The sequence below is a fragment of the Tursiops truncatus genome, chromosome 6, assembly GCF_011762595.2.
Source record: "Tursiops truncatus isolate mTurTru1 chromosome 6, mTurTru1.mat.Y, whole genome shotgun sequence".
In the NCBI taxonomy this organism is placed as follows: Eukaryota; Metazoa; Chordata; class Mammalia; order Artiodactyla; family Delphinidae; genus Tursiops; species Tursiops truncatus.
The window spans coordinates 105,613,778-105,626,200 of NC_047039.1; the positions used below are offsets into that span (position 1 = coordinate 105,613,778).

General features: G+C 41.5%; 1 protein-coding gene across 10 annotated transcripts in view; it reads right to left on the bottom strand.

The window, feature by feature from the left end:
• MAPKAP1 (MAPK associated protein 1) overlaps positions 1–12,423 on the bottom strand; it is a 229,755-nt gene that overhangs the window by 11,846 nt on the left and 205,486 nt on the right. The window lies entirely within an intron of this gene.

The following is a 12,423-nucleotide window of genomic DNA, read 5'->3' on the forward strand; positions in this document are numbered from 1 at the left end:
AAAATAAACTTGAATTTTTTGGTTTTCCTTTTCAATTAAAAAATTATAAAATATATTTTAAAATTACTAGAAATTTAGAGGACAGAGGAAAAACTTCCACACTCCACCCCCATAATACCAACATCCTGGCACAATGACATCCATGGTCTCTTTTCTAGTCATTCTCACATGTCTGTTTTCACACAGTTGTAATCAGATTGTATAGTAAAATTTGGGGAGAATTTTCGTTGTTAACATTTTAGCATAGCCTTTTCCTTGTTGCTACACAGTCTCCACAACCATCTTTTTCAACAGCTGTATTTTTTGCCAACAAGTAGGTGTGTGCCACGGTTCATGTTACTATCTTTCCATTGGGCATTTAAGTTACTAATAAAATTGCCAGTATTATAGAGAAGCCTATGAAGAACATCTCTGAGTATTTGGATTCCTTCTGAATTCCTTTACATCAGGCATGGATACTTCTAAAAAAATGGGTTTCCAGGGTCTGATCTTTTCTGGTTCCTCTGGCTTGGAAGTGGGTGGAGAGCTCTCATTGGATTTCCCTTTTTTCAAAATAACTTTTATTTATTTAATTTATTATTTATTTTTGGCTGTATTGGGTCTTTGTTGCTGTGCGCAGGCTTTCTCTAGTTGCAGCGAGCAGGGGCTACTCTTCGTTGCAGTGGGAAATGGATGGCCTGGGATGCTTTGGTCTCTGGGCTGAACACCCCCTCCGGTCTGGTCTCCACTGCGAGCAGCATTCCCAGCTGCCTGTAGGAGCTTCAGTTCAATGTAATTCAACTGGCAAAGGCTGGTGCTCCTTCTCGAGCACCCCGATGGTGGCAGAGGCCCCAGTAACTGTGATGACCTCTTTGACCTCTGGAGCAGGGACAGAGTCTGATCCACTTAACACTTTTGCCTGTGTCATTCACCCCCTCCCCCCGCCCCCTTTGGCTCCTTCCTATAAACATAATTAAAGCTCTCTGATTATAAAAACTCCCATGGCAATGTGATTTCCCTCCTTCCTCTAATTTACTGAAAACACTCTTGCTAAGGTCACCACGACCTCTATGTTGAGAGATCCAGTAGATACTTCTCGGCTTTTATTTTGCTTGGCTTCTCAGCTGTATCTGATACTTCTGAAGTCCTCTCTTCCCAGGAAGCCACAGTCAACTGATTTTTCAACTGACTTCTCCAGTCAATCTGTTTCTTATATGTCCTTTGTGACCTTCTTGTCCTTTCTCTCTCTCTTAAATAATGGTCTTCCCCGGTGTCCTGTCCTTGACCCTCATCTCTTTTAACTCCATTTCTCCTCTGTCAGGTTTGTCCCTTAGGTTTTAACTACTACCCAGATATTGATGATCCCGGAGCAGATATCTGGCTCGGACCTTTCTCCAGACTTTCAGAGCCAACCAGTGAGTACAGCTGCCATCTTCACATGGCCTGCAGTGTTGCACATCCAGAACTGAATTCTACATTTCCCCTTAAATCTAAAGGTCTGTTAGCCCAACTGGAGGCTTCACTACTTACCAAGTTCCAAGCATTTGGTCCCCTAAATAGTTTTCATATATTCATCTTCCATCCCTTCCCATCCTGTGACCACAGCCCTCACCGAGGTCCTGACCGTCTGTTGCCTCTTCTTGGTTTTCCTACTTTTGGTCATGTCTTCTTCAGATCCAAACATCTACCGAGAGGAGTCATCCTTTTGTAACACACATCTGGTCATATCACTCTCCTACTTAAAACTCTACAGTGTTTCTTTTCCTATTGTCTTCAGAATAAAGTCCAAGCTTTTTAGATGATTTCCAAGACCCTAAATCAGCAGTTGTCAAACTTCTTGGTCTCAGGATCCCCTTACACTTTTAAACATTACTGAGGAGCTCCAAAAGCTTTTGTTCATGTGGACTATATCTATCAATATTTATTATATTAGAAATTAAAACTGAGAAGTGTAAAAACTATTAAATCGGACTTTCCTGGTGGCACAGTGGTTAAGAATCCGCCTGCCAATTCAGGGGACATGGGTTCGAGCCCTGGTCCAGGAAGATCCCACATGTCAGGGAGCAACTAAGCCCGTGCACCACAGCTACTGAGCCTGTGCTCTAGAGCCCGCAAGCCACAACTACTGAGCCCGTGTGCCACAACTACTGAAGCCCGCACGCCTAGAGCCCGTGCTTCACAACGAGAGAAGCCACGGCAATGAGAAGCCCGCGCACCGCAACGAAGAGTAGCCCCCGCTCACTGCAACTGGAGAGAGCCCGCGCACAGCAACGAAGACCCAACGCAGCCAAAAATAAATTAAAAAAATAAATAAAATTAAAAAAAAATCCATATGATAAAATTTCCTCCTGTATTAGAGTATAAGGAAAATAAATACCGTGCTATCATGTCCATCTTTACAAGTACTGAATATCATGATTTCTTCAGAGTTGCAAAAGGCTCTACACATCACCACTAAATATTAAGTTCCATATTATAGTAGTAAGTTCCCTATTACCATACTACTGTGCTTTTTGAGTTCTTGGACTGATTTTTAACAGTTTTTGTTTTGTTTCATTTTTGGTCAACTCTCGTCAGTTTTAACTTCCTACTCTCTCTATTATTAAGTTCTGTAATTCTTTTTCCACCTTCTATTTTTCTGCACTTAATATCCTTTAGGAAGAGAAACCAGATAACGAAGCATGGTTAAAATTTGTTGAGGAATAAGACTTCATAGACTGAGTTGGGGCTAGGGATACTCTTCCACCCAAAAAGCACAGAAGTTTAAGTGACTTGGCTTTGTGTCAGTGGCAGAGGGAAGAATATAAACCTCTGTTACCATTTATATATAACTTTAGGCAAGTTACATAACTTCTCTGAGCCCCAGTTTCCTCATTTATAAAATGGGAATAATATCTGTCTCACAGAGTTGTTGCTAAGATTAAGTAATCCTAGGATAAAAATCAACAGTCTGAGACTTCTAAAATAAATGAATATAAACCTCAGAGGGTTGTTTCAAGAATTAAGTAGTGATGGGAACATATATATGTATATGTATAACTGATTCACTTTGTTATAAAGCAGAAACTAACACACCATTGTAAAGCAATTATACCCCAATAAAGATGTTAAAAAAAAAAAAAAAGAATTAAGTAGTGCATATAAAGCACTTGGGACACTGCCTGGCACATGGTAGATTCCCTTGTCTTTTTGCTCTCACTCTCCAAGATAAACAAACTCTTCCAGACAGGATAAGAGAGCCAAGAGGCAAAATTAAGGATATTTTATAGATACTTATATAACAAGAGAAAGAGAATTTCTACATTTTTTAACTGACAAAATTCAAAATATAATCATCAAATGTATTTTCTGGGGTTACTACAGGTTACTTCTGAGAAGGACATATTTTTTTTGGGGGGGGTGGATAACATTTCACTTAAATGGAGTTCAAAGTTAATGTTCCATATCATCAAATCAATTGCAAATATTCACATGTTAAAAACTATTCTTAGTGCCTAGGCCATACAAAAATAGGTGGTGGGCTGGATTTAGCCTATGGGCCAGAGTTTGTCTATCCCCACTCAAAGAGGTCTCACTTATTTCCTTTTTCTTTGTTCATTCTGTATAGTTGCTAATGGTGACATTTTGAGTACGCTTGATTTCTTTGGGTAGATCTGGGTTTCTATCTGGTATTTTTTTTCCCCTCCAGCCTTCAATATTTCTTATAGTAAAGGTTTAATGGCAACAAATTCTTTTATTTTTGGAATGTCTGGAAATGTCTTCATTTCACCTTCATTTCTGAAGGATATTTTCACTAAGTATAGAATTCTAGGTTGACTCCATTGTCTTCTGGATCGCATTATTTCTGGTGAGAAGTCAGCAATACTTCTTATCTTGGTTTCTCTGGATGCTCATAAGAGTTTTCTCTTTATCATTGGTTTTCTGCAATTTGATTATGATGTGCCTTGATGTGGTTTTCTCTGTATTTATCCTGTTTGGCCTTCTTTAGACTTCCAAGATTGGTGGATTGATATTTTAAATCAAATCTGGAACAGTTTTCTCTACCTTCCCTGAGACTCCAACTACATATATGTCAGAACACTTGCTGGCTCCAGCTGACAGTCTGACTGCAGCCTGGTGAGAGACCCTGTGCTAGAGGACCCAGCTAAGCTGTGCTGGATTCCTGACCCACAAAGCTGTAAGAAAATAAATGTTATTGTTGTTTTAAGACATTGAGTTTTGGGACAATTTGTCATGTGGTAATAGATAACTAACCCTCTGACCTTTTTTCCTAATCTTCCTGATTTGCTCCCATCAGTGAATTTTTTGATTCAGGTACTGTATTTCTTAGCTCTAGAATTTTCATTTGGTTCTTTTTAAAGTTTCCATTTCTCTTCTTTTTGAGTTATTAAGTCTTTGAACATATTTACAATATGAATTTTTAAGTACTTATCTGCCAATTCTATCATCCCTGCCATTTCTGACTCTGCTTCTATTGACTGATTTTTCTCCTGGTTACAGGACACATTTTTTCCTGCTTCTTTCCATGTCTCATAATTTTTTATTGAAAGTTGGACACTATGAACGTTCGAGTGTGGGATGTTTGCATTTTGTCATCATCTTTTAGCTAATACTGGGCTTTGTTCTGGCAGTCAGTTAATTTACATGTGGATCAGTTTGATCCTTTCAGGAATCCATATAAAACTTTATTAAGAATTAAGGCAGTCTTTAATCTAGGGCTAGTGTAGCCTTGCTCCTAAGATACGGCCTTTCCAGAGTTACTAGTAAATGTCCTGGATGCTTCAACTACTGGGGAGCTATGAACTAGAGTTTCGGCCAGAACTTTAGTTTATAGCTCCCCAGTAGTTGTTCTTTGACCAGACTTGTGAGATCCCACAGGAGGCACACACAGCTTAGTATACAACAGAAGATTAAAAGGCATCTTCCTAGAGCTCATTCTCAGTAGGGCTCCCTCCTCTCCATACTTAATTTTGCTAATTTCAGTTGCTGAATTTCAGTTCCCCCAACTCTGATCTGTGTCTCCCAGGTCAGTGAGACTGCTATGCTCTCCTTGGGAAACCCTGGAAGAAAGCTGAAGTGATAGTAGGTCTCAGCTCATTTGCTGCCCTTCTCTCAGGGCTCACTGTCCTGTACTGCCTGTTTTTCAATGTCTGCAAACAGTTTCTTATATTTTGTGCAGTCTTCCAGTCATTTATGATAGAAGGGCTAATCTGGGTACAGCTACCCTGTCCTGGAAGTTGCCTATGGGAGTCTTGTAAGCAATACATATTTTGAATTTAATGAAAGAATGGCTTACTTTTTCCATGTCTACAAGAATAACTTAAAATCTAAGCACTCCATTTATTTATTACGAAAACACAGTTTGGAGCTTGGCAGGAGGTAAGGGAAACAGATTCTTCCAATCATTTATCCAGCTGAGAAATCTTCACACAGATTTCTTCAGTAGGAAACAATCTCTGCCCTTACCCTCTTCTCAATTCGGATCTCTTCTGATGTTACAACCAAGAAAAAAAAAAAAAAGAATTTGAGGAAATGGTAATTAAAATCTAGGAAAATGTAAATGTCTGTAAACTTTCCATTATACCTACATAACTGTTTTGTTATTATGGGTCTATAAGGCCCAAGTCAACAATTAAGTGAAAATTTAATAGCAAAAAGAAGGCTTCTCCCAGGAGGATAAAAAGATGATACCCCCGAAATGTTTTCTACTCTAACAGATATCAATATTCCAATCAACACAAGGAAATTCTTTCTCATTTATTAGTAAGTCTTAGGGAAAAATGAAGAAAGGTTACACAGAATGTAAGAAAACCCACTGAGTGTCTCAGTACCAGCCAATTTTCTTCATAAACATAGACATTCTTATATGTCATGCAGTGAGCAAACATGACCCCAACAGCTCCCATGAGCAACTGTAGTACCTGATAATGAATATGGGAAGGTTTTTATCATCCGTCTAGGGCTCAGAGTAGAACTGCCTGCATCCTAAATTCAGAATGTTGACCCTTCCAGAGACCACACATTGTACTAAACACCTCTTTTCCAGGAACTACAGAGACAAGCACAGTGGTCCCATCTATCATATGCTGAGGGTACACAGAATAGAAGGTTAAGAACAAGTTGCTGGGTTTGCCTTTTCACTACAACTTTGAGAAGTTCTCCAATGTGCCTCCGTATCTCTTTGTTAGAGCCTCACTTGCTCTTGGCTGATTCCAAATTCCAAAAGCAACTTTTATTTTATATTTTAAATTTTGTTGATGTGGACCATTTTTTTAATTGAAGGAAACTTTTAAAAAAAATTTTATTTAATGTATTATTTTTTTGCTGCGTTGGGTCTTCGTTGCCGCATGCAGGCCTTTTCTAGTTGTGGCGAGCGGGGGCTACTCTTCGTTGCGGGGCACGGGCTTCTCATTACGGTGGCTTCTCTTTGCTGCGGAGCACGGGCTCTAGGTGCGCGGGCTTCAGTAGTTGTGACATGCGGGCCCAGTAGTTGCAGCTCGCAGGCTCTAGAGCGCAGGCTCAGTAATTGTGGTGCATGGGCTTAGTTGCTCTGTGGCATGTGGGATCTTCCCGGACCAGGGTTCAAACCCGTGTCCCCTGCAATGGCAGGCGGATTCTTAACCACTGCGCCACCAGGGAGGTCCCATGATGTGGACCATTTTTAAAGTCTTTATTGAATTTGTTACAATATTGCTTCTGTTTTATGTTTTTTTGGCCGCAAGCCATGTGGGCTCTTAGCTCCCCAACCAGGGATCAAACTTGTACCCCCTGCGTTGAAGGGCGAAGTCTTAACCACTGGACCACCAGGGAAGTCCCTAGAAGCAACTTTTAAATGTTCAGTGTAGTTCAGGCAGAGTGAGAGAAAGAGCCACTGAGCACTGACTGTAGCCCCTGGACAGAAGCTGCCGGACTGCTGGAGGATGCAGCTGGGAGCATAACTAGGCATGTCCAGTGCAAACGTCAGGTGTCAGTTAATAATGACCAGGTCAGTCAACGGGACACATGCTGAGTTGGCTCCCACAGGCTAAGTTCTCAGGGGTCTGGCCAGTGTTATCCAGCCGCAGCAACTGTTCCCTGAAACACAGTGATGGCCTATTTAACAGCAGATCACAGCTTGAGGTTACTGTAAACCAAACTGGGTCAGAGAACCTGAGAATGCAGTCTGGCATTCGATGATGCAAGCTGGCCTCACGCTTACAGTGTTTCTCCACCTTTATCCTGTGGCACACGCCAGGTCTTTCTTTCCCTCCCACACACTTGGAAAAACTGAGGTGGCCCCCCTGTTGCCTAGAACCCATCTCCCAGCAGCTCCCTTGTTTTGGAAGAAGATCATAAATAAATCAAAATGCACTAAGCGGCACTTCCACAGGCACTCGCCTCCTTCACTGAACGTGCACCTCATCAATCACACTATTGTCTGCTTGAAAGGCGAGCCTTGTAAATGTCATCTCCACTCAGGCCCAAGGAGAGGCGCATCCAAATGCAGCAAGGAGTTTTAATTGGATAGTGTAATTAAACTAAAAAACCCCAGCAGACTCCCTTTGACAGGACAGATGAAGACCCCTTTTAATAGGGCTGGGAAACGTATCTGTTAGAAGGACGAGGCTCTGCCTGCTCCTGACTGTGCTCCAGAGTACCCTTGTGAAAAGGCAATTCAATAACTGGGGCATTTAACACGTTAGAGTCTGCTGTGCTCTGTAATCGAGCAGTACCTACCGTATTTGATCTGGAACTTATGAAATAAGTCCTTGTCAGAGAATAAAAACACAGCATAGCTTGCCCACCTGATGTCTGAAGTGCCTGGACCCCCTGGGAGTCGACAGAACCTTAGGATGTGAGTATAAATGCAAGCACCTTATGAGGCATAGAGTACGCCAGCACGGCCATGGACACTCACCCACCCACCCACCTTGGGGTACAGCTCTTTCACCCAGCGGTAGCTGAATGCTCACCCTCATTTCCCTCTCACACATTCTCACGAGCATCTAGAGAATATGACAAAATTCCTGGGTACCTCTCCTCTAGGAACTGGAATACCTGTCACGTCAACGTGTGTGTGTGTGTGTGTGTGTGTGTGTGTGTGTGTGTGTGTGTTCTCTGCTGGAATTACCCGTCAAGTAAGCAGAAAAGAAATCAGGTGGTCAGAGGATTCAGTGTATGGGCTGTGATGTGCCCAAGTTGATTTCAGTACAAAACCTGAGTCCTTTTCCCAGTCTCCCTGCTCTCCTTTGTTGGGAGAAGGGGTGGGGGATGCGCACACAGACACATGCACACACGCTAGAGGCCTGCAGCTCCACAAACAAGGTAACAAAATTAGTGAGAACAAATGAAGAGGTTCGTGCCTGCACTGGATTGTCTTATAAGCAGACCATAACAATCCCTTTCCGATGGAATGCTAGTGTCCCAAGGTCAAGGTCAGGGAACCCAGCATCTGGATGGATCAAGACAGCCTCTAAGCTGGGGCTCAGGTGGGGTGCGGAGGCAAGGTTTCAGACTCCCCCATGGAAAGCTTTCCAAAAACACACACTTTGCTTTATTTACAAAAACCTCCAAGTCAGTTTGCCTGGGCCCTCAGACTGACTGATCTTTCTTTTCTAAGAATGGTGAAGGGTTTGTTTGATGACTGCTTTTACTCCTCCATAAAGCCTCCTTGGAGCTCTGTTTGCAAATCTTTGAATACTCTTTAATACTGGTCTTTCACCATGAGTTGATAAACCCATTAAGAACATATAAGTGGGGCTTCCCCGGTGGCGCAGTGGTTGAGAGTCTGCCTGCCGATGCAGGGGACACGGGTTCGTGCCCCGGTCCGGGAAGATCCCACATGCCGCGGAAAGGCTGCGTCCGTGAGCCATGGCCGCTGGGCCTGCGCGTCCGGAGCCTGTGCTCCGCAACGGGAGAGGCCACAACAGTGAGAGGCCCGCGTACCGCAAAAAAACAACAACAACAAAAAAAAACATATAAGTGAATGCTTATAATCTATGAAAACTGGATACTGAATTAAACCACCAAATACCTTTAGGTTTAAATGCAAACGACATAAAAGCATTTCGGCCATCAATTTGGCTATCACTTGTAGCCAGTATGAATTCTGCTGGAAAAGCTATTTTCGTGCAGATGTGGAATTCAATGGGAAAGACTGACTCGTGTACCAACATCAATCAAAATGTCGACTTCCCTGGCAGCTCTCAACAGTAAGGCAGGTTCAAAGGTCACAGGATAAAGAAAAAGCCAAGCTCTGGTTCAGCTCTAATATCTCCTCGGTAGAAGTCTTGCAAAAGTACCCCCTTCTGTATTAGCCCTGCTTTCATTAATCTTCTTGCCATCTTCTTTAACTAGTCATGCAGAACCGCTCGATAGCAAGACGTATAATGGGGAAGGCCCTGTGCCTATTACCACGTTAACATTCTCTTAAGCCCCAGTGCAACAATGGAACGGGAAGGCAAAGGAAATCTGCAACTGCAGGGTGCAGTGCAGGCAATTCAATTACAGCCTGGGCTTACCTATGTCCTTCTGACCTATAAAACACAAGAGGCCTTTGTGTCTAACTGGCTCGGCCATTAAGGTTGCTGAAGATCACAACAATGCTGGTCTTTTCTATTTAAGCTAAATCAGTGTGGACAAATCATTATTCAGTAGCTTTAATTTAATTAGTAGATTAAATACACTACTTTACAGATCTTGTCAAGTACTTATGAAAAGAAAGATTCATTTAAGTGGGAGGTCACCAATAAACCCAGCTAATTTAACTCATAACCTTAACTGAATCTCATCTCAAATATCAAGCAGGTTCTATTCACGAGGGCTTAAGAGTCTCCTGCAGTTGTGGTTAACTCACAATCTCAAAGAGCTCCTGCCCTGAATCCAAACAGTGTTTTGGACCAAAACAAACAAACAAACAACCCCCCACCAACACAACCAGCATCAACAGAATCCGATTTCCTTTAAATTATACTATTGCAAGAGAATGTAATCAGGTTACCTCTATTACGTTACTTCCTTAAGATTTTAGATCATCTATACTTAATTGAGATACAGAGCTCTTTTCAGCTATAAAGACGACAGCTACTTTATTATATGATTTCTTAATGATAGGCTGCTTCCTTTAAAGACTCTAAACCTGCACGACCTTCTTACGATAAAACCACACCTGGCACGCTTAAGTCTGGTACTTTATTTAAATACAGCCCAGGAGTCCCCGACGGGTGCTAATTTCATAGAAAGGTCCCTTTCTTTTGTTTCAGTGTTGGAATTTGAGGCTAGTACTTAAAAAGAGTGTCCACTGCATTTAAAGCCTACATCTAGACCTGTATAAGGATGGAGAATTATTTCTGAGACAATTTAACCATGGTCGTTTCTGATGGAAACATTCTCCTATATGATGTATACGTCTTTGTTCAGTTAAAATGAAATTAGAATTAATTCATCTTTTAGAGGTTTGTGACATCCTTCAAACAGCAAAAGATATCCTAAGGAGTGGCAAAATCAGACTTAGAAATCACTGATTTGAATAATAATGGCAGCGTACAGCTTTTTTTTTTTTTTTTTTTTTAATCTATTAAGGCAGAATGTGTTCTTAATTTCTCAGGGCCGTTGACACACTGATTTTCTCAACTAACTTTTGTAAGAGTCCATATTTATATGTACAGTTTTTTTAAAGGCATGTATCTATTTAGTCATTAAGTTCCAGGTCTTAAACACTCACAGGGACAGAGCAATAAATCTTCCCTATGAGAACACGGCCTGTGAGGTAGAAGTTAGGGGAAGGAAAGAGAGCCATAGAATTGCTATTTATGGAGTATGGCTTCAGAGTCTGGGTCTTTCTGATTCCACAATATATGTAATTACGTGTTTCACTGCAGGCGCTCTAATGCTCAGTCCCTTTGCCAAGTCAGCTATTCACATACTTTTTGGATACAGCATCAATTAAACTTGAGTTGTGTTCTTTATGACGACCAAATTAATGGTTTGACAGCGGCTTTTTCAATAAACACTGCAAACTGGCCATATTTGAGGTTTTAAAAACCGTTTCTTTTCTGTTCAAAATTCTGACAAACATGTCTCAAGTAAGACTGGGGACAACTTCATTATCCTCCCAACAGTTAATGCCTTTTTGTAAAGAAGGCTGTTTAATAACATGTCTGCTCTGTTTTCACAACTAAATTATTCCAGTTGGTCACACGTTCTAGTCTTCGGCAAGACACTTGTGTTATGAGAGATAAAAACATGAAAAAGGAAATATACTGCAGAAATCAAAAACCTTATCTACTTCTAGACTCTCTCTCTTTGCCATAATTCGTTTAAGAAGGCCCCAAGAATTTTTGACGTAAACTCAACTACAAACATACATCACTATGCTGATAAAGATCACAGGCTAAACTTATGAAATATAGTGACTTTCATTTCTTTAGTGCTGTTAAAATAAGTTTTTTCTAAGGTTCAACAGACACAAAAGATAAAAAGGGTTACCATTAATCCTTTAAAAAAAGAAGGAGAAGAAGAAGCCACATAGATTAATTCTGTGGTCTGATGATGTTCTTGAAGATGAACTTTTCAGATTAAGTCAATGAATTAATTTGATGAAGATACTGGAAATCATAAAAAAAATAATAGCATCAAGCTGATTCATTTAATACATCTTTGTTTTGGGCACTTTACAACATAAATTATGTTGAATAACTTTCGGTTTCTCAATTCTGGCCTCATTAAGTTCTATTTCAAGACATTCACTGAGGACAACCCTGCAGGCACTGTGCTAGGGAACGAAAATACAGAAACCAGTCTCTGGTCAATGAGTTCAGCATGGAGATGGGGGTGGGAGACAGGGTCAGACCTCAAATAAACACAGCTCAGTGTGTGAGCTGCTTTACCAGAGGTGTGTGCAAACACCTGGGGGCAAAATTACAGAGAGAGTCTGACACTGGAGCTGGATCTTGAAAAATGAGTGGGCCGGGTGTGAGGAAACTGAGGTGTCCATGAATTAAAGAGAGGGTCAGGGTGGAGGTGTATTCCTGGCAATGCGAAAAGCGGAAGCACAAAATTCAAGGTGTGTTCGTGTGCCAGTAGTTCACAGTGACCACTGTGGTCACAGTGACCACAGCTCAAGTTCAGGATGAGAAATTATGGGCTATGAGCTTGGAGGAGTCAAGGTCTGTAAAGGCTGTGCTGAGGAGTCTGAATTTTATTCTGTGCGCCTGCAACTTTCAAACATTTTTTGAAAACAGCAAAATCCTTTTTATCAATTGACTTTTTAAGTGCAGGATCCCCAAATTGGTAGGGATTAAATGCAGAATCCTTTGTTTGAAGGGGAGGCCTCATGCCCAACTCTGCCCTACACACACACACACACACCCTGGCCCCTGAGAATCCAGAGCTTTGAGGGACAAGGTCTGAAAGTGCTGTGCTGGGGACGGGGACTCAGAAGTATCTCACTGGGGCAGGCAGTGT